We start from the raw sequence: 20,967 nt of genomic DNA on the forward strand, positions 1-20,967 counted from the left end.
GAGATACCTACATGCAAATACTTTGTTATTTTGTACCCTGCTCTATCTTATTTTAGTCCATTAGCACCACTGCAATTGCAAAAAGAATTTACACCAGCCTGGTTAATTCCTCTTTCTGTAGTTAAAGGTATCAAGTAGTTGTAAGATGAACAATTTTATATATTTTGGTGCATCTTATTTAATTTATATGGTCATTTAGACATATCAGCCTGTGGGAAAGCTGCCTTCTCTCAGAATAGTTTCCTATGAGGGAACACTGTTCCGTAAATTGTCAGCAGTTGAGGCAGCCATGGGTGAAATGGCCTTTCTTATTAAATGTCACAAGATTTAATGTCACAGTATAATTGGGATGGAAGGATAATTGAGCTAAGCTCAAGATGTCTTTTTCTGCTAACACATTATTAATCTACAGCCGTGTTAAAATATGTTTTGTAAAGGCCCTGTTCACCTGCAAATTGTTGGCTTATACCAAAAGCCTAAACTTTTTATTGCAGAGCAAATGGACAACAATTTTGGATTTCCCTCAAACAGAATTTAACTTGTGAGTTCAACACCTACATATATGTAGATTCTGTGATATATAGCACCAAAAGACTGTAACACAGGTAGTAACAGAACTGATTTCCGTTTGAAATCCCACTATTTAGTCCTTATTTGAGAATTTTCTTTAAGTAATTTGATTTGATTTAACAATCAGTTTAATTTAATAGTTTCATATAAAGTTGTTAGCTAAATACGATTAACCAAGTCACTGTAGGCCTTTCTGTCTTACTAAGAGCAGAGTACGACATTAAATATGTTGTTGTATTTTGAAATTCCAGATTTTTTCCGCTATCTTTCAAGAAAAATACAATAGCAGTAGAGAAGCTTTTTGCAGACATTATTACATTTCTGATGGCTTCTTTTTGAAATGTAAAAGCACTTTTTTTCTGGCAAGAGTTATGAGCTTATGTCATTTTTGGTAAGGGGGTGATTCACATGAGAAACATGACCAAAAGTCTGATTTAGTGTTCCACAGGTACCTATTTTGAGCTTACATTTTTCATTAGGGTTTATTCCAAATATTTTTACCTGTTTTTCCAGCTGGAAGATGTAAAATGAGCAAATGACATTATGAAACACACACACGAAATATACTGTAAGCATCCAGCTCCAACTTGACATTTCCTGGGGAAGCATTCTACCTTTCATCACATAGGTTGTCTATCAGCTTTTGTTAGTAAGAATCAATGAGAAAGAAAAGTTGAAAAAAATTCCCCATTGCTATTTGTTAATGTTATTTGAAAAAAAGTGTTCCAAAACAGTTAAAGCACATTTTCCCTGCACTTTACATCAGCTTACTTTTTTCCAAATTGAAACCAGTTACTGTATTTGTCATCTCTTAAAGTGATGATGTCTTTTCGCTCAGGAAGCATTCTTACCTAAGAAGGGTTTCCCAACACAAATACTACAACTTCTATACTAAAAAGTCAGAAACGTTTCTAACCAAAAATGTTTTCCAATGAAATTATATTCTCTAAACAAAACAAAAAAACCTGCTTGCACCAAAACTTTAGATGAGTGCCACTTTTCTGTGACAGAAGTTTACAAAGTCTGCATGATTTGGGGCCCAGAGTTGTGATAATTTTCTTGATCAGTAAGTGAGGAGGGAGGGGAAGGCTTGGAAGGCAAGTGTTCTAGAAAATGAAGTCTTACAGCTTTAAGAGTACTGACTCTAAACATAAAATAAGAGAAACGTATGCAAGCAATATGTGCTCTGTCTTCTTTCCACTCAAAGAAAAATAAACAAAGGGTGCTTATACTAATTAATCAAATAATAGATAGAGGAAATATTTAGAATTTGGTGCAAATTCCCTCTGTTTCCAGATCTTTTTGCCCACTTAACCATTTCTTCATCAATTGTGTTCTGTAAACTTTATCACATTACTTTAACCTATATTCAAGCTCTCAGTTTACAAAATGTCTTGGTTGTGCAGAATAGCTGAAATAAATTGTAGAGAACTTCAGAATACTGCCCTTTCTAAAGTAGCTGCTGTAGAAAAATATCAAAAAATAAGTAGGTCTGTCAGTATTTGAAAGAGAGGTTTAATATGAAGAAATATTTCTTTCAAAGTAAAAATTATTATTAAAATTAAAGCACTTCTTTTCCAAATATTGCTTCCAAGAGGAAGTAATCGAGGACAAGCAGCCAGTTTGACAGTACTCAATTCTACACTTTTTTAATATAGCATCAGTTCAAATGTGTTCAGGTTCCCAAGGAAGTGGGAGGCCAGGTAGAACAGATAGTTAGGAGAATTGTATAACAAAAAGGTGTGTGTTATTCTATTTAACTGCAGTGCAGCCTCATCTTTCATCAGTGGAATAAGGTCAGCTCGGTTGTTTATAGACTGACAGAACTGAATGCAGCCAAACTTACTCTTAATTGACTAATTTAAAGGTGGTGATTCTGAGACATGCACGTTTAAGAGGAATTTGGTCTTTCTTGTTGAGCTGCCAGACAGTAGCTTAAAGTTTACAAATACTTTCTCTAGGATGCCTTGTTGTACTAAAACTAGATGAAGGGAAATCTCAGATAGAAGTGTAAGGAAAATTTATGTAGTTTAGTCTAAGAGGTTGCATAGCTGAAACTCAGAACTGCAGCTGTCTACAAAAGAACCATTTGGCAAACTCGGATGTTTCCAGGCCCTAATAAACTACTAAGCAGTTCTGGTATTTGCGACCTAGCATTAGAAAGAATAAAGAACTTCACTTAAAAAAATAAGGAAAGAATATTAGAAGTCAGCTCCTTTATTACAGCTGGCTAAAAAGTTCCTTAAAATATTTCAGAAATTGTCTATTTCCCTCACGCATATTCCTCTTCTTAATTGAAAAAAAAAAAAAACAACATCCTTGGATTTTTTTTTTTCTTCCCAGATTTGAGGGTTGCTGTTTAATTGCTTCATTTATAAGGAAAATAAGTTTTGGGCCAGCTTGTCTTCTTGTGAATTCAAGAGGAAAAGCCCTCATCAAAGTCAAATCCAAATGAATTATAGACAAGGGTTCTTTTTGTGTGGTTTTTCTTTTAACCTCAGAACAATATAAATATTTCATACAAATTGTTTGTACTGAAAAACAGGAGGAGGAGATCAAGGTGCATTTCTCCTGTAGGAAGGAAAAAGACAGCAAAATATTTCAGCAGCAGCTCTTCTATGAAATAAGGGAGGTGAAGTGAAAGTTGCTCTCTGAATTAAATTAATGCTAATTAATCTCCCTTATCTAGCTTTTTATTCTGCTGGGGTGATATCATTACTGATAGTCATACAAATCATTACAATAAAATCTACTCTCTAGTAGAAACAATTAATTACTGACATAGGCATAACAGGTAACCTCACCAAAGCAGACAAAAACCTCTTATTTCTTCTTGACAGTTGCACTAGCTCTGTATCTGAAGAAGCATAATTTTATTTTTTGATCATATGCAGTTACCTGCAGTATCACAAAGGCTTTAAGTGGCCATCATCAGCTTCTGAAATTTAAAGTACCTCTTGGAGCTCACTCTCTAAGTTACTTTGGGAACCAGATATGAAAAGAGAAAATAAGATGCCATAAAAGACTTATTAAAAGAGGTTTTCTGTTTTGTAAGAATTCATCCCAGTTTTTCTCAGAACATTGCATTTGATCAGAACTGAAAACAATCTTAAAAATTTCAATATTTCTTGGGACAACCTGTTAGGAGTCAAAACAAGGGATCCTATGAAGCTGATTTCCATTCAGTGAAAATTCGTAAAACCCATAAAGCTTCAAGAAAATGCTTCCAGTTTATGAAAATAGATCTTCTTGAGAAAACCTTTTTACTGGAACATTTGGAAACAGCTCTGTTTTTCATGTTTTCCAAGATATCTGGGCATAATTTACACCATGCACATAGGGATCAGCATATTTTTAGTAAAAGTAGATGAAACATAATTGTTCTTTTCAGTGCATGCATTTAAATACTAGCTACTCAGTGAAGTCTGGACAAAGGATGTCAATCCACTCCTTAACTTCCCAGGATGAATGAATTCAGGTGTTATGTTCCTAGCACTAACAGTGCTCCAAGGCTGGTTAGCTGTATCTTGCCAAGACTGTTAGTTTCAGGCAAATGTAACCAAAATTCAGCTAGAATGAGTAAATTCTTGAAGTACTGAATCATTTAGTTATAGTGGTATGTACAGCCTCTTGCAGGAGTAAATAAACAGGCTTTCAATAAGAGAAAAGGGCATATTCATCAGTGTTAGTTTCAAAGAAATAGTTCTGGCCATTGATGCAATCAGTGAAAATCAAGTCAAGTAACACCTGGAATAGAAGTCAGGCTTGCAACTCCCTGCCCCGTATGCCAAGGAACAGCTTTGAGTAGTTTCCAGAAAGACTTTTAAGTATGTGTGTGTTTTGAGTCCATGTTCCTAGGCTAAAACCACAAAATTTAATTTCACTCCTCAGGAGACTGAACTGCAAGTGCACAAAGTAATTAACCATTAGCAACTGATGTATGTTATAGTGCTGGAGAGGAAACTGCAGAGAGCATAGAACAATTATCTCCTGCTACTAAAGCTCAGAGGAGCTTTTGCCTGCTTATTAAACATAAGTTATAGAAGGTAAGAAGGACAAGTTATGGAAGGCAAATGCCTGAACTCCATGCACCTAATAAGCATAACAATGACGTGAATATAGAAGCTCTGATGTAGACCTCTTAGGAAACTTCTTAGTTTAATTGTGTGGTCTTTCCTACTGTGAAATTATAGGAAATACTGATGAGCCTTCTATTGCAAGCCAGTTCTCCAGCCAGAGTGAAACTCTTCTTTGAGTTCTTTTTTTTGTATGAAACGCAGAAGCAGAAGAATGAGAATTTTTAACAAAGACAGTGCAGACTACCACAATCCTGCTTCTTATGAAATTCAGGAACAAAGCCACAAAATGGAAGAGTAAACAACACAGTAGTAAAACATTAAGATTTTTATTTCCTCTATTAATCAGATTAAAGTCTCCAGCACAACAGTCATAACATACACTTATAATTAGTAAATAAGCAGAAACTCCCCCAAAATCTAAACAGCTACAGATCTTAGAGTAAAGGTAAAGATTATCTTCATCTATGATGTTAAATATAGTCTTCCTGAGCACAGTGCAGTGTGCTGGGGGAATATATCACCAATTAACTTCATAATAATACATGCAGGTTTCTGGACAGAGACACTATAATACACAACATTCCCTGAAGAGATGGAGTAACTAATGCTTTCAGTGAGAGCTTTGCCGGCAGAAGTTTTGGCAGAGTTTAGAAAACATAGTCATACAACCTCAATTTCAGAGTATTTGTGTGGCCTATTCCTCCTTTCTGCTTATAGCTTACCTTGTGTTTGGCTTTGCTGTTCTTGATACTTACTACTCAGGTGCTACTCAGAGAAAAAAAACAACCTGGCTTTAAATTTTTGCATGCATGTTCTGATAGGTTTTATGCGTATTTTAATTATCTGATGACCCAAGTCACAGTAAAACTGCTGGGTACTTGAGAACTAGAAAGGCACGCAGAAACTAGAATCTACACCCAAAAAAAGAACAGCTAATGAGGGTCTGACACCCCCTGTTCTGCCCAGATGTACCGGCTTTCCCATTTCCCTAGAGGAAATGTCTAGTTCTCCTAGGTATTGTGTAAAATGCTATATTTGGAAAACAGTAATTGAATTACCAATGTGGATTTTGCAGCACATTTCTCTTAAGAAAAATTGTACCAAAAACTTCTAAACTAATAAAGAAAGTTTTCCTATGCATCATCATTCAGAAAATCTGAGTCTTCGAAAGGGCTTTGTATCCAGCATTTGAGACTCAATGAGAAAAGACTAGCAACAAAAAAGTAACTTGGGTACTTGAAGTGCTCAGGGATATGGTTTAGCAGTAAGCAGATATAGTTGGCCTCAATAATCTTAAAGGTCTTTTCCAACCAAGCGATTCTATGATTTTTAACTGCAAATGATTGTGGTGAATGTAACTCAAATAACACTGCACATAACTGTGATACTAAACTCCAGTAACACTGTTACAGCAGAATGGCTGGAAGAAGCATAAAACTAGAGGTAGTACCACTTAATGAAATCATCTGGATTTCCATCTACCAACCAGAAGACTATGCAGTTTGTGTGCATGGAAATATGCATGTGTGTGCTGGGAGGCGTTGGTCATATGATGTAGCATATGGCTTAGGGAGGTGGTATACATCCCAAATCATTTCTTTAAGCATGGGTTCATGCCTGTCCTTTTGGTGTGGGATGGGTAGAAGGATAAGCAACCTGGAGGTAGGATGGTATGCAATCATACAGCCTTCTTAGCTGTCCTTATTGATCAAGCTTATCTAGCAGCACTACTAATTATTGATGATTCCATAAATGACAAGTAACATGCCTTTCATTTACGTGGGACAGTTATGAGGGAGGTAAGGTTCCCTTTGGTCCTTTCTTGGGTACCAGTATTAAATAACTGCTGCCATGGCACCAAAGCAGAGCAGACTTTGCATGTCCACTGCATTTCTCCTAGTGTGCAGGTGGCCACGAGGACGTAAGAAGCAGTAAGACTATCAGGATTGTGGAAATTGTGAATGAATCACTTCCTCCACAAAGGAATATTCTGCCTCTTGCTGACTGCAGAGCATAAATTTTACAGTCTATCTTAAAGAAAAAAGACTGTAATGAAAGGTTATTCATACTCCTTTTCTTTTGGGGAGGGGGGCGGGGCTTCCCTTTGGTTATCACTAAAAGTTGACTGAGTTAAAAAACAAGGTTGTATATCCTAAAACGAACAGAATGTAAGCTTCCTCCCATGAGAGAAACTTACTTCAAAGTTGATGTATCTGTTCTTGGAGCTCTTTCTTGCTATACATTTTTTGAGGTTCACCATTCAGAAATGACTGAATTTATTGAGGCTTATAAGCACTTCACACTGATAACTCTAATACTGTGCTGAAAATAAATGAGGACACAGCCATTTTTTAGGATCTTAACTTACATTTAACTGACCTCAAGATCGTTGGTTGGAGACTCTTAGCAATACTTAGTCTTCTCAGATGCTGACTAATCACTGCTTTTACTGACATCAAGTAACATTACCTTTACATATATACAGAAAAAGAAGCCTATTCTTGATTTTATGGTTTATTGCTCTGTTTTCCTGTGTTGTAGCTGAACTGAATTAAAAACAGTGCAAGTGAAAAGGTCTCTCTTCCAGGGAAGGCTGAATATCATTGTGGTTTTAAGACAGTGAGCAGTATAATGTACCACTGCCGTTAAAAATTACTAAGAATGTTACAGTAGGAATGAAAAACCGGGATTTGGGTTTTCAAATCCAATGTTTAGGCATTCAGAAAATAAAGAAGATAAACCATTATTTTTCTCCTGCAGAAGAAATTCTTCAGTCATGGAATAAGTAACCCCCAACTGATAAATTCAGATCTGGATATGGGACATATATTGTGTGACTCTTTTTATTGGTATTATCAAACCTAAGAGTTGCTGAGAAGCGAAAATGAAAGATTAGAACTTGATCTACAGGTGTTGCAATTCCTGAACTTGTGTTCTGTGATAGAAAGATTAAGGGCTTATTAGATTAGATCAAAGAACAGAACTGAATTGCATTTTTGAACCATTGTCCCTTTGTATCAGATTCCTGACATACATACTATATACTTTGTTCTCTTTAATCATAATGTTTTAAATCATAATTGTGAATTCATTTGATGGCATTTTTTGTGGTTTATTTTCCAAATAACCACTGGGAATTGAAAAGAAATTATAAGAAAAACAGTTGTTCTAAAATTGAAACTCACCTACACTTAGCCAAAATTTACCCTGTGAATTGCAAAGCTAGTTATTTCTTGTATTTAGTCCTATCTAACGCTGCACTTGGTTTCACCATGGTCTACACAGCACCTGCCATAGCAGAACAAATACTAATTAGGGCCATTGGGTGTTAATATACAACAAATAACTAAGTAGTATCATGAAACTGTAAAAAAAATTACTTCTGAACAGGTGGTCTGAAGGCCAGGATTAAAATACATCAAAAAGTTTACGTACCTCTGTATAATCACCCACACTTCCGCATTTCAATTTTTTTTCAATGAATCAAACAAATACACCTTCTCAGGTTTCCCAATCACCAGCAATAACTTTCTGCTTTTGCATACTTGCATAATCAAATCGTAATAAGAAAGGTCCTGCTCCTGTTCTCATCAGTTTGGCATTGATTTGGAAACGACCACTACTGGATGGAAGATTATTATTTTAAAAACAACGTGCAAAAGTTTGTAGTTTTGATTTTGACTTGGAATTTCATTATAACTTTCACAGTCATTTTTATGTTGACTTTTTCTTTAAATTCAATCCTTTGCTAAAATAATTTAGTGCTTCATGGGACAAATTCTCATCCTGCCTTGTTTTACACTAGGATAATTTCAATGTGTGGAAGAATTACAAGATTGAATTACTAGAATTTTCTTTATTTGGGAGATTCATCAGATGATTTGTATAACTAAGATTAAATTAAAAAAATAATCAAAATTATCAGCAAATTTTAAGAGCATATTGAAACAAAAGGCAAAGCAGAACAAACATTTATTTAACTATTCCCATAGAAATTGTATTCTCTGCATCAAAAACAGAAGTCAAGGGGAGTCCTAGGGGAAAGCACTTATGCAAGTGAAATCAGTACGCCCCTTGCTAATTAGGAAGTTAACTTTATAAAGATCTTTCTCCACATTGTTCCCTTTTCCACTTTGTTGAACTTCATTAGATTATCTGGGACCCAGATCCTGACAGTACAGATCTCAATGTTAGAAATGCACTAACTTCCTGGGGGCCAGAATTTTTAATAGTACACTTATATTTTCAAGATTTATCTTATAAGCATGTTAAACCTCAGAGCTAGCTGGTTTCTCAGTTAAGAAACTTAATAACTGTTTTCCATCAACTTTATCTTATTGTATCCTACATAACCCTTTCTCTCTCCCCTGTGTGCTCCTCCATGCCAATCCTTGACTCCTTCTCCCTTCCTGTTGTTTTTACTTTGCTTATTTTTTATCTTCTGACTGCAGGAAGTTATTTACTGCAGAAAGAGCCAAAGGTGAGGATGCTTCTCAGTGCCTCTCCAAAATCAGTATATTTCCCCTTATTGAAGATTTACCCTCCTCTCTTCCTACATTTCTGGAAATGGTCAGATGAAACAGTTACAGCTTTATAACTACAGTCGAACCAGCTACAAGCAAGAGACTTGCAACTGGGTGGCTGTGCCACATGTCACACCAGCTGGTGCTTTATACTGAGGAACTTAAGCTTTTTTTGCACCCCTTAACCATTGCATCTTGCCTATCAAATGCTGGGACAAAACCCATGTAACCGACAGTTGAAATTATCTTTACTGATAAAGACCAAAACTCTCTATACTTTTAAAGAGATGGTAACATGCAATTGACTATTTTTAATATGACAACAATAAAAATTGTAATTCTCCAGATAAACATACATGTAATTAGAGTGATTATAATAAAACATCACTGCTATTATAAAACTATGAACTGTTAGTCAGTATATTATAAAATTAAAAATCTAATTGAAAGTGCTGGTTTAGCATAATTTCCACAAGCTATCATTCTGCAGTATGGTGAAATGAATGGGGGTTTTGTGGAACTATTAATTGGTACTGACAAGCAATAAATGCTAGAATGAAACTCTAATTATCAGCACCCATTAATCGCATTTGCTGTCATCTGTGATGTCAAAAAAATTTCAGTAACATTCTAAACAGCAAAAAAGAATTTATGCTTTAATGCACTTCATAGGAATCAGATAGTCCTTTGTTGGGGTAAGCAAGGTATTATAAAAGTCTATTTTCATTCTTCATACAATGTTCAGTCTTGTATTTTCCAGTGTAAAAAAAAGCCCTCATGCTTTATTCCATTTTCATCAAGGCTTAGATACCTTGTAGGTTTATTTCTATGCAGTTAAGTATAATTTATAAAGTAATCTTTTGCTAGCATGATGTTATTTCAGTCATATGGCTTTAGAAATAAGAAATTACAGGCATCATCTGAACATCTAGTAGACTAGTGTGTTCCAGGAAAGCAGTTAATGTTGCTTTCAAGATGCAGGCTTGAGCAGGAGATGAAGTGTTCTAGGAGATGAGGGTGTAAATAAGGATGGCAGAACCTTCGTTGTAGTACTTGAGCATTCAGATAAAATGAACTCACTTAACAATATGTCGTTCTATACTTTCAATCTTGTTCATTTATCAGATTCTGTTGTTTGCTTCAAATAATTTTCTTTTTCTTTTTTTTTTTTTAACCTACATAGTATATAAAAAGCATGCAGGTACATCTTTGGGAACAAAAGGATAGGAAACTGTTCAGTACTTTACTAGTGACTGGACTGGCCAACTATGCAATGCAGGCATTGCAGTTAAAAAAACATACTTGCAAAACGGGATCTGCTTACTTAACCTCTGAAAACTGTTAATAGTAGAAATAACACTGTAGGACCATTGAGGGCATCTTGTAGTCCTTACTCTGAAATGATATTTAGGTTTCTCTGGACTGCAGCAAATACAGATCATGCTGGGTAATCAGGATATGAGATTTCACCAGTTATTTATCTTGAGAGCCTATCATCTGTTGATTCCATAGAAAGACTTAGATTTAAAAGAGTGTGGAATCACCAGTCTATAATCTGCTGTGAATAACTTCATTTAAAAGAAGCAGCGAAAACCTAAATATTTTGTTTACTATACTGTTGCTGTCCTCTTATGGTTTCATCCACTCTTCATAATCCATCAAAGATACAAGTCCTCTTACATGAATCAGCAGAGCAGGAGTAACATCTGTTCATAATCTTTTGCAAATATCCAGTAGAGGATCTTTTTGGAAGAAGTATATAAGAATTGACAGTTGAATACATATCAAAAAAAAGCTCTAACAAAGCTACAGAAATTGTGTTTAGCAAGGTCTTTGACACCTCCAAAGCGGAGGTGTATTTATAAAATTGAGTATATTAGTGCCTCTGGAAGTAAAGTCAGAGGTTGACCATACTGACAATTTTATTATTCCAGTTTATATAACTAGAGTTCCAAATTTTTAAATGCTACATTTTTGCTAAAACTGAGGTGTGTAGTTGACAGTTTGGTTTTACTATGCACAATGTAATACTTAAATAGGTCATGTTGTTAAGATTCTGTCCACTCTGAAATTCTCATAAGATACTGTCACCATTCACCTCTTTATTATTTAAAAACTGTGGTTAGATAAAAAAACTTGTGATTTTCCTGCTAAGTGTAATTGAACATTCTTCCTCTGAAGCATAGCAAATTCTCAGTCTATATGCATGTTCAAAAAGCAACTGGAGACTTTGAAAGTGTACACAGCTAATATAGTCAATATTATACTATGATACTGCCATGATCGATTAATCAAAAAAATGAACTGCCTAAGTGAACTAAACAGGCAGAAAAAACATTTTCTGTCATGAGAAAATCTTGGAACATGATTCTTTCTTTGAGTTCAACTCCTAAACTCTTCAATTTATTATTTTCTTTATGTTTTCCTGAGTTCTTCAATATAAAAGTTGAATAGTTTGTAAATCTATTAAAAAATAAAAGTAGTAATAATTACTGTGTTATGCTAAGATTTTAAGTTCAAGAATTCATGCTGACATTTGGTTTCCAGTATTTAATTAAACATTTTTATCTTTTCAGAAGAAATTACTAAGTGTTTTTCAAAAAGTTGTTTTTCCATTACCAATTTAAAACTGCTGCACTGGAAATCTATCATGAAATAATGCATTAATCTATGCTTGTTGTCAAGGTAACAGAGTTTATCAGAATAACAGAAATCAAAGTATTTAAAATATAGTGGTAAATTCTCAATTTATTAGGGTAAGGTGAACACCAATTCTGTCAAACACTAGTTATTCTTCATTACTACAGAATTGAATACATTCTTAGAAGGAAAGAAATATACAATATTGGTCCTTCTTGTCGTAATATATAGCTTTCCTTTAAAAAAAATCATAGTAGACAAATGTTTGCTAATTTAGCAAGTATGTTTACAGCATGGAGTCTTTAAACTTGAGCTGTCAGTTAGCACATATTCAAGATTCCTGCTGACTTAAAAGACTTAAAAGGCAAGAACCCCATTGACTACAACAGTGAGAACTGGCTTTTTCCCTCACTCCCTCCTTCCCTCTTCTTCTCTCTCTCTCTGAATAATAACCCTCATTTACTGCCATCCGTCATTTTTACATCAGCCTTTTTTATGTCTGGAAGAGAAGATTATGTATGGAATAAGCATGAGTGGCATTCAGACTGAAACGTGTGAAAACTTCATAGATTTTGATAATATAGTGGAAAATGTGTCACGAGTTGGTGTTAACACTAGCTGAGAAATGGAAATGGATGCAGTAATTCGCAAAGCAACTGTAGTTTAGTCCCTTCTGCCATCATTGGGCTGCAAGTATTTACAAGTATAAATCAGTGCAGTGTCAAACTTTGAGAGTGGTAAATGTACCCAGTGGGTTTTGGTAGTAAGTGCAAGGAGGGCAAAGCTTACAGGAGCCATATGGCTGTGAACCTCTGTTTGGTTTTACTGTGAAGCTGTGTTATATTTAAATGACAATGAGTAACTTGGATGACAAAAAAGAAAAAAAAGAAAAAAATGAAGTTATCTTCCTAATAGCTGGTAAAAGCTATCAGGAAAGCAAAATATTTAACCCATAGCAGGAAATATTGAGAATTACTAGAATTTCTCTGATTTATTCCTGCTAAAGATCCGGCTAAAGGGAATGGCATTCTACTTTTTGGCTGCTCAAACTGAACACTTGAATAGATGATAGTTTTGAAAATGTCATCTAAAGAACGGCACAAGTAGCATGAATAATTTTAAAATCTTCTGTTCCTGTAATAGATCTTGAAATGCCTCATCTAATGGATTTTGGTGTTGAGAGCCAAACTATTCCAACAAGTAGCAAGCCTGCATATTTCCACTATTTGATAGCACCAAATTTGTAAGTTAAAATTTAAGTGGTGCCTGAACAATAGCTCCTGAAGAATGATCTGATGGCACTGGAGGTTGGGAGAGGCAAAGCTCAATTTACTGGCATGGGAAGAATTAACTTTGCAGGGAAACATTGCCACATGAAATACAAAGTGTTCTTTTCATTGCATCTACTTCCCTGAAATCTTGGCTAATTTTTGGCCACATTACTACCCATCTGCTTGTGAAATCTGATACATTGTAAAAGGAAAGCCTTTTTAATTTTAGAGATGTTGTTTGGTTTGTGTTTTCTTAGGCCCTGTGACCAGCTCACTTATCCCAATAATGAATTGACAAAATTAATTTAGGATTCTTTTACTCTAATTGCTTTCAGCAAATGCTCCCTCCCTCTTTTATTATTCTAATCATTCATTTGATGTTTTTGCTATAGCTGTGCATATGGACTCTTATTTTTAGAGACTACTGAATTAATTTCTATCATGTAAAACTGTATTATTTTATGTCAAATGGCATTATGGTAATCTGCGTAGCACTGCACATAGCATTTGCTGACTTTTAAGTCAACCTGCTTTGAGATTTCCGTAGGCTTTTACATATGGTGGCTGGCAATTTCTTCTTCTTTAAGTATTCCTGATAGGAGTTTATTACTTTTCAGTAGCTGGAGAGCAGTAAAGTACATATTAGATTCTCATATTTAGTTCCATCTCCATTTCAGTCACAGACCTTATTGCCATAATTAAAAACTATGCAATTTGTGCCTATTATTCTATATACCTCGAGTGTGTTTTGGTGTACTCTCCAAGGTAATACGAAATAATAACATGCCATATGGCAAACAGAATCAGCTGTAACACTATACAATGTCTTTTATCACGTAGCTTTTACTATATGACATTCCCAAGCTTGTTATCGATGAATATTGCATGTCCTAGAGAAACTCTAGGTGGATTTTTGCTGTTTCGCCCATTAGAGGCATCCTTGTTGACACTCTGAGACTGGTTTCAATGTAGACGTGGCAGCTGTCATTTTACACGAACCAACAGCATTCAAAGGAATAGTCAGAATGTCTCAGTCTGTGGCGATCTTACCAAATGGCAAAAAGTTAGCATAAACACAACATTGCATTATTATGAATTCTGCGACACATAATTGATATGTTGTAACAGTAATAATGAGTTTTATGTAGTTTGGGAGGCTTGGCTGGGATTTTATTTTTGTTTGTTTATAATTTCTGTGGAACTCCTAGAATTCATAGAATGTGTTATTTCAAATGATGAATTTCCACAGGTTTGGAGTCAGTCATCTGAAACATGCTGTCTGAAAGCATTAGATGCCATCCTATTCAATAACGTAGGCATAACAGGCATTTTGTAGAAGGGTTAAAGCACTTCCTCTACAAGGCCAGACTCTAAAGGGACTTCTATTTTGTGGATGTACTAAATGGATGCAATAAGATGATGATGTTACTCAGGAATGTGGAATGCTGTAAGTATTTCTTAACAGCTGGCCTGTTGGTATACCAGCATCTTACATTAGCTTTTGTTTTGAGAGTGGAAGGGAGAAGTAAAGATTAAGCAGAGAGACAGGCAAATGAGTGATATGTAATGTTGAGTTATGAGTATTTCTTTTCATCTTATGCTTGTGGCAAAAATATCATTTCAATCTATTCCAGAAGAAAGTTAAAAGAATGTTTCTGTCACAAATAACTGCATCAAGCAACATGCAGTTAGCTAGCTTCCCAGCTTGTTTTAGGCTGTTTTACCAGTCACACTGCATCCCTACAAGTGGCACAGCAACTTTTCTTCACATAAGCAAAGCATAGGAGCAAAGGATGAATTGGTGCTCATAGTTTCTCCAGCTTTGCTCCTTTGTAAGTACATTTTTAATCCTCTTTGCTCAGACATAGGAAACAGATGTGTATTCAGACTTAAATGAACATTTCACTTGTCACTGGTGTAAGAAGGGAGAGGTAGGCCGTAATACATGTTGCTTTTCTGCAGTGTTCACGCAATGCCCCAAGAGATGAGTACTAGGACAGGAGAATACGAGGTTTCAAAACTTTTTGAGAAAGAGTAGTAACACATGTATCACAATGATCTTTCACTCTTTTGTAAAAATATTACTTGCTTGGTTTTCTGTAGGAAATAGTAAAAATTTATTGAAATAAAATAAAATTAAATTCAGAAAATGAATTCTACTAAAAGTAATGTTAAATGCCAGTATAGTAAATATTTTCTCCAAGTGTACTGGTAGTTTTCCTCAAAAAGGAACTTCATTGAGTGAGTGGGTGTAAATGGGATATATATACATATGTGTGTGTACAGCTGTCCATAGACACATACAGCAATAATTCTCAGAAGTTCTGGGAAGGACAAGATAAGGATAAACTCTTTGATATGATTCTTTGTAAAATTTACATTTTATACAGAATCACCTGAATACCTTACCTGATTTTTTAGAAACTGCTCTGTCTTTTCTTCCTTAATTTTTTATTCTTGCTTAACTCCATCACATGTACTGCCGCTCTCCAATGTTTGCTTGCCTCCTTGTTGCATATAAAACCAGTGTGGACCGTATATTGTTAAACCTGCATTGACAAATATCAATGAATTTCATATGAGTAAATGCAAAACTTTATTACTCTTCTTTCTGTCTTCCACAAACACAAAGACAGAACAAGAAATATGGGGTCAAGTTCTGATGTAATAAGATTGCACATGCGAATACTGCCATATTTTTATATTGCTAACCACTTAAATCCACACACAAATGTATTTTTTTTTTTTTCCTGTGAGGGGGAAGAAGTGGCAAAACAAGCACACAGAAATAATACGGGTGTTTTATATTATGTCTGCAAAATATGTGGCCTTATAAGAAACAGAAACTACTAGTGTTTGGCAAGTTGTCATTTGGAAGCCCAAGCAACACCTTCAGAGTGGCCAGTCATATTTAGATTCACCACAGACTAGTTTAGTTGCATCATTTATGTGTTTTCTTTTAGGCCTGATCTTGCAGTTTACAACAAGATGCCTCTCTGAGACACCTCTGCAGGGTTCCCTGATTTTCACAGAATTCTGATCAGAATTTTGCAACAATTGTCCTTATATTGTACATGGAAATTTTCTAAATAGCAATTCAAAGGAAGTTAGTCCTTTTCCTTTTCTGTTTTATCACTCTTCTTACATGTTTTGTTGTTTGTTTTTTTTCCAGAACTAATTTTCTGGCTTTTCCCCACTTACTAACAATCCCTCCTCCATCTCTTGTGCTTTTTTCCCCCACTTTTGCTTTTGAACAATGACGGTTTAGGCAAGAGTTTGTAGATTAAAATTGTAGCTATTCCCCACATTCTCATTTCTAATCCTCTGACTTACTTAAATTAAGTCCAAGATAGTCATAAACACCTGCGTGGGGAATCTAATCATGACTATTTGAAATGTCATGTTTTGTCATTCAAGCAGGTATGAAAAATAACAAAAATTTGGGAACGTGTAATGGTGCCAAGGAATTTTAACTAAATTAAACTGTAGACTCTTGGGACACCTTTTCTAAAAGTAAAAGCATTCTACATTCACGAGGAACTTATTTTCCTGAGAAGGCAACAGCATTATTTGTTGGCCCCCTTCCAGCAGCATTCATGTCAGAATGAAGACAAAAATCATAGAAATACTTAAATAGCTTCCTTTAAATGACGAAAAAATGGTTCTACCCTTCAGTGCACGGAGCTCTGGAGTGTTCAGACTCAAGGACTACATAAGCCACAAAAGGCTTTCTGCCACTGAGCTTGGACTGTCTGCTCTCGATGGGTCAGAGACACAAATACAGTACAGTGGGCTGAGCCCGGCATCAAAGATTAACCTAGCCTAAAAAGAGCAGAATTTGGCTCCACTTTTTGCTTGATCTCCCTGCCAGAAGGCTTTACATAGAATAAACATAGTCATCAAAATTCACTTATGACAAGTAACAGTTTGCTTGTGCATCATTTATTGCAAGGTTCTGTGATCAGTCACACCTTTAACAGGTACTATGTGTTTCCTTAAAACATGCCACATTTTATTAAGATGTCCAGCTTTTCACAGGGAGGATATTAAATGGAAAGCATTCTTATTTGGCTGGAAATTCATGCCACACATCAAATACCATGTTTTCTGTGATTAGTTAGCAGGAACCATCTGTCATGTCCCCATCCCCATTGTGCTGAGGAAGGCAGAGGCTGAAGGTGAGAAGGATATTTACTTTTGACAACAAAACCAGCTGTTATTATTTTACCTGTAAGGTAAACATGTTGGAAAAGGTGACTATCTATTCTGATTCTAGTGCAGTAGGACCAACTATTGCTGTTACTGACAGCAAACCTGCTAAAATCCAGAGGAAAACTGCTTTATGGCTTATGTTGGGAGTGCATGTACAAACACATCTCCAGCTGGGAGCTGGAACCAAGAAGCAGAAACTTCAGGATGAAAAAGCATCAAGATGAGTTCAAGTAAAAATCTCCCCTCCTCCTGCCTTCCTTTTGGTAGAAAATTATATTGGAAAAGAGAACTATTTTTCTCTAATGATAACACAAGATTCTGAAATTAAGCACAGCAGGTAGAAACATCCGGCACAGATTTAAAAAGATATTGCATATTCATATGCTGAAATGTTTTTCAGTGCTGACAGTTAATGATTCCAAGTGGAAAAGGTACACGCTCTGCTGTTGATCATTCTCTGCCAATTTCTCTTCTTAAAACTCTGGCAGCATATTCTGGGGGCTGTGTACTGTAATCTCTGTTATTCTTACCATCATCCATCAGATTAAGAAAGATATTTAGAGAGCCAAATCATTTTGACTTTGAATAGGATTGCAGCAAATAGGTGTATTTCTGACAGAGAAAATCTGTATTTCTTCACTAAAAACACTTTATTCCCTTGTTACCTTCTTTTATATTGTACAGAGCACTGTGCTGTGGTGTGAATGTACCTACAGCATATTTCAGAAGCAAAATATAAACATTGGCAGCAAAGGGCACTTCATGCAAATGTGTTTCCTGAGTGATGGCTCTTCCTCCTTGATGATTCTGGCACGACATAATGATTTGGGAACAGAGGAGTGCCCTACCCTTCAGCTTTTTTTTCTAGAGCATCTACATCCCCTTGCAAATGGGATTATGATAAAATAAAAAGTTCATTGGGGCGGGAGCTTCTTTTAAAATGTTTGATATATCACTGTAGAAAGTAGTAGAGATAGAGCAGAGCTATAAAATACACATTTGTAGGAAGAGAAAACAGACCATCATGCCTAACTCTATACTGCGCTCATTTTCCTTTTAAAACCCACCTGTCAGTCCTGGTATCATTGTCTAGAAAAGAATTTACAGTAAGTCTCTGCTTCAATCAGTTTCCATGGTAACTCGGTTCTGTTTTAAAACCTTTACGTAAAAATGGCTTGGTTAAAATGATAATGAGCTGGAGTGCTTGCCCATACCTGAACACACCTTTCTCATTGCTCAAAAATAATCAGATAGGGGAGTCACTCCATCTGCTTTAGTTCCTTTAGCTTCTACAACACTGTCTCACTAACAAAGTCAGATCACTTTCTTTGCTATCTGGAAATCTCAGTTTTCAGAGATGTATAAGGCGCAGGGTACTGACTATTGTTTACTCATCACATGAGTTAGGGTCCGGAATCTTGAGTTCACTGGGGAAGGATCCTGCTGTGTGTACAGTACCTACAGTGGGGCTGGAAGCCTCAAGGGCCACTGCATCTTTTAGAAACCAACCAGAAAAGGCAGATTGTCACCCTTCCAGAAAATGCTTTTCAGAAAAAAATATCCCTTCAGGGAAGTAAATGAAAGTTTTAATTGATTCTAAGAATCTTATGATACTGTCTCATCACTGTGGTTACATACATTTTATCAGACCTTTATTGCTACCCATTGCCCCAGTTTCAAGCTCACCTCTTGCACTCATAATGTCTGATTCTTTGCTGCAGTTTAACTTTGACAGACTTTTTCATAATTCTGGTTACTTCTCTACACTGTCTCAAATCTCCTCTACGAAAAAAAATCAATATTCTTTTCTATATAACCTAAATACTTCAGTGATAACACCATTTCAGTTACAGGGCAATCTTAAAAGAACTTCTAATGTAGATCTGATAGAGTTCTTCAGCAATTATTCTGAAACTTGCTTCATTTCATAGAAGATTATACCTTCCCTGTGATATCAGAAACTTAAAATGCTATACTAGACCCGGTCTTTTAAGTTGTATCAGGTAGCTTAATATTTGTATAGGAACTTTTTTGTTCCATAGGAAGTACTGATAGAATTTATGGAAAACAATTTTACACTGTTGTATCTTCCAGACAGGCATTCCAAAAGCTGTTGAATATAGGTATACACCAGTTAATTTACAACTGAGTTTATCCAAACATTGACTTAGTAAAGATCTCATGATTCAGCACGGGACAAAGCAATATTATTTTCCCATGATAAGCAGTTGCCCAGCTGGTCCTGTTAAGCATCTTAAATAACAGAAACAAGTCCTTGTTTGCGTTGTGTGTCATAGTCTGGATAGTATGAGAAATTCCTGCCTTGTTGTTAGCAATACAGAGAAGGGCACTATTTAGTGATTTTTCACACCTCATTTTTGAATGACACTACTATGCAAGGTGCATGTATGCTATATCCTTTGTATGGGTTTACTTTTGTGTAGACTAAACTTTGATTGTCATCTCCTGATTCATCTAGATAATATAATCACCTTGAAATTCTCTTGCAATTTAAAAGGAAAGAATCAGTATTCTTTTCCCAAACCAAATAATACAGATGTTCTAGAAGTTTGATTTGGACCTACATAATTCCTCCCAAAACAATTTGAAAAAAACAAGCTTTCAGATGCATTTTTTCCCACCTCTTATTTTTCAACTAGCAGTCTCATTTATCCACTACAACCCAACGCTGTCCTATAGACACTAATTATTGAGGGCAGGGCATTGTCAAATAAGTGCATAATATATCTACTGAATTCCTTTCATCAGTCACGGCAATAACATTTTCACTGTACTCCTGCGTGTCTGTAAAGTATGACCTTCTCTGAATGATCTGTGCAGACTATGTTTAATTGATCTATGTTTTTCCAGTGGGCATTTTAACTTTCACACAATGATTTTTTCAATTGCTAACGTCCAACAAATTCATCTCCAGTTTTCAGATAAAAGTATAAATAAGATCTGATACTTTATCAACTGAAAAAAAGGGTTTTTTTTTTAATCCTTTTAACATCTTTTAATGCAACTGAACAATTAAACATGTTTACTCTTTCCTTGGCTTTTATTCCTCTCATAATCTTTTGTATCCTCTATAAAAAGGATGACTTATTCCATGCCTCTTTTCACCATTGTAGCATTATTTATTCCATCCTGATGCTAATCCTAGCTCCAGAAATACTGTAGTTTGATGTGAAAACTAATCATACTCGTGGGTCACTTGAGATAGGAATTTTCTTGTTAGGCATGGTCTTTAATAGTTCTTATTGTGTTTAATTAATCTGCTAATTACTGTGTAGTGCACCCAGCTATATTTTCTTTTGCCCTGAATATTGTTCGTATCTACAGTAGATCAATTGTTAGCTGCTAAACTATCTCAAATGTATAATTTGATATTTCTGCCTCTTTTTAAGTAGATTAAAAATTACTGGTAAATTAAGAGGGTCTTATTTCTTAGTCTGTAGCTCATTATGTTGACTTTTTTTTAAAAAGTCTTTTATTGATTCCTTTTTATTTTGAAATGTCCTTTAACATCCTGTGTTAATTATTGCCAAGTATTTGAGAAATACCAGTATCTATTACTAATTTAGTTGCTGGTAGGAATTCAAAATAGTTAATCTCTGTGCCTTTAATAACTATGTGATTTTTTTTTGCCCTTTATAACTATGACTATCC

General features: G+C 35.3%; 1 protein-coding gene across 4 annotated transcripts in view; it reads right to left on the bottom strand.

The window, feature by feature from the left end:
• B3GALT1 (beta-1,3-galactosyltransferase 1) overlaps positions 1–20,967 on the bottom strand; it is a 207,379-nt gene that overhangs the window by 100,253 nt on the left and 86,159 nt on the right. For all 4 annotated transcript variants that reach the window (XR_011337744.1, XM_069861171.1, XM_069861173.1 and 1 more), the window contains exon 3: positions 15,493–15,632. The gene's annotated coding sequence lies outside the window, so the exon portion shown is untranslated. The remainder of the gene's footprint in view (positions 1–15,492; positions 15,633–20,967) is intronic.

The sequence above is a fragment of the Phaenicophaeus curvirostris genome, chromosome 7, assembly GCF_032191515.1.
Source record: "Phaenicophaeus curvirostris isolate KB17595 chromosome 7, BPBGC_Pcur_1.0, whole genome shotgun sequence".
Lineage (NCBI taxonomy): Eukaryota > Metazoa > Chordata > Aves > Cuculiformes > Cuculidae > Phaenicophaeus > Phaenicophaeus curvirostris.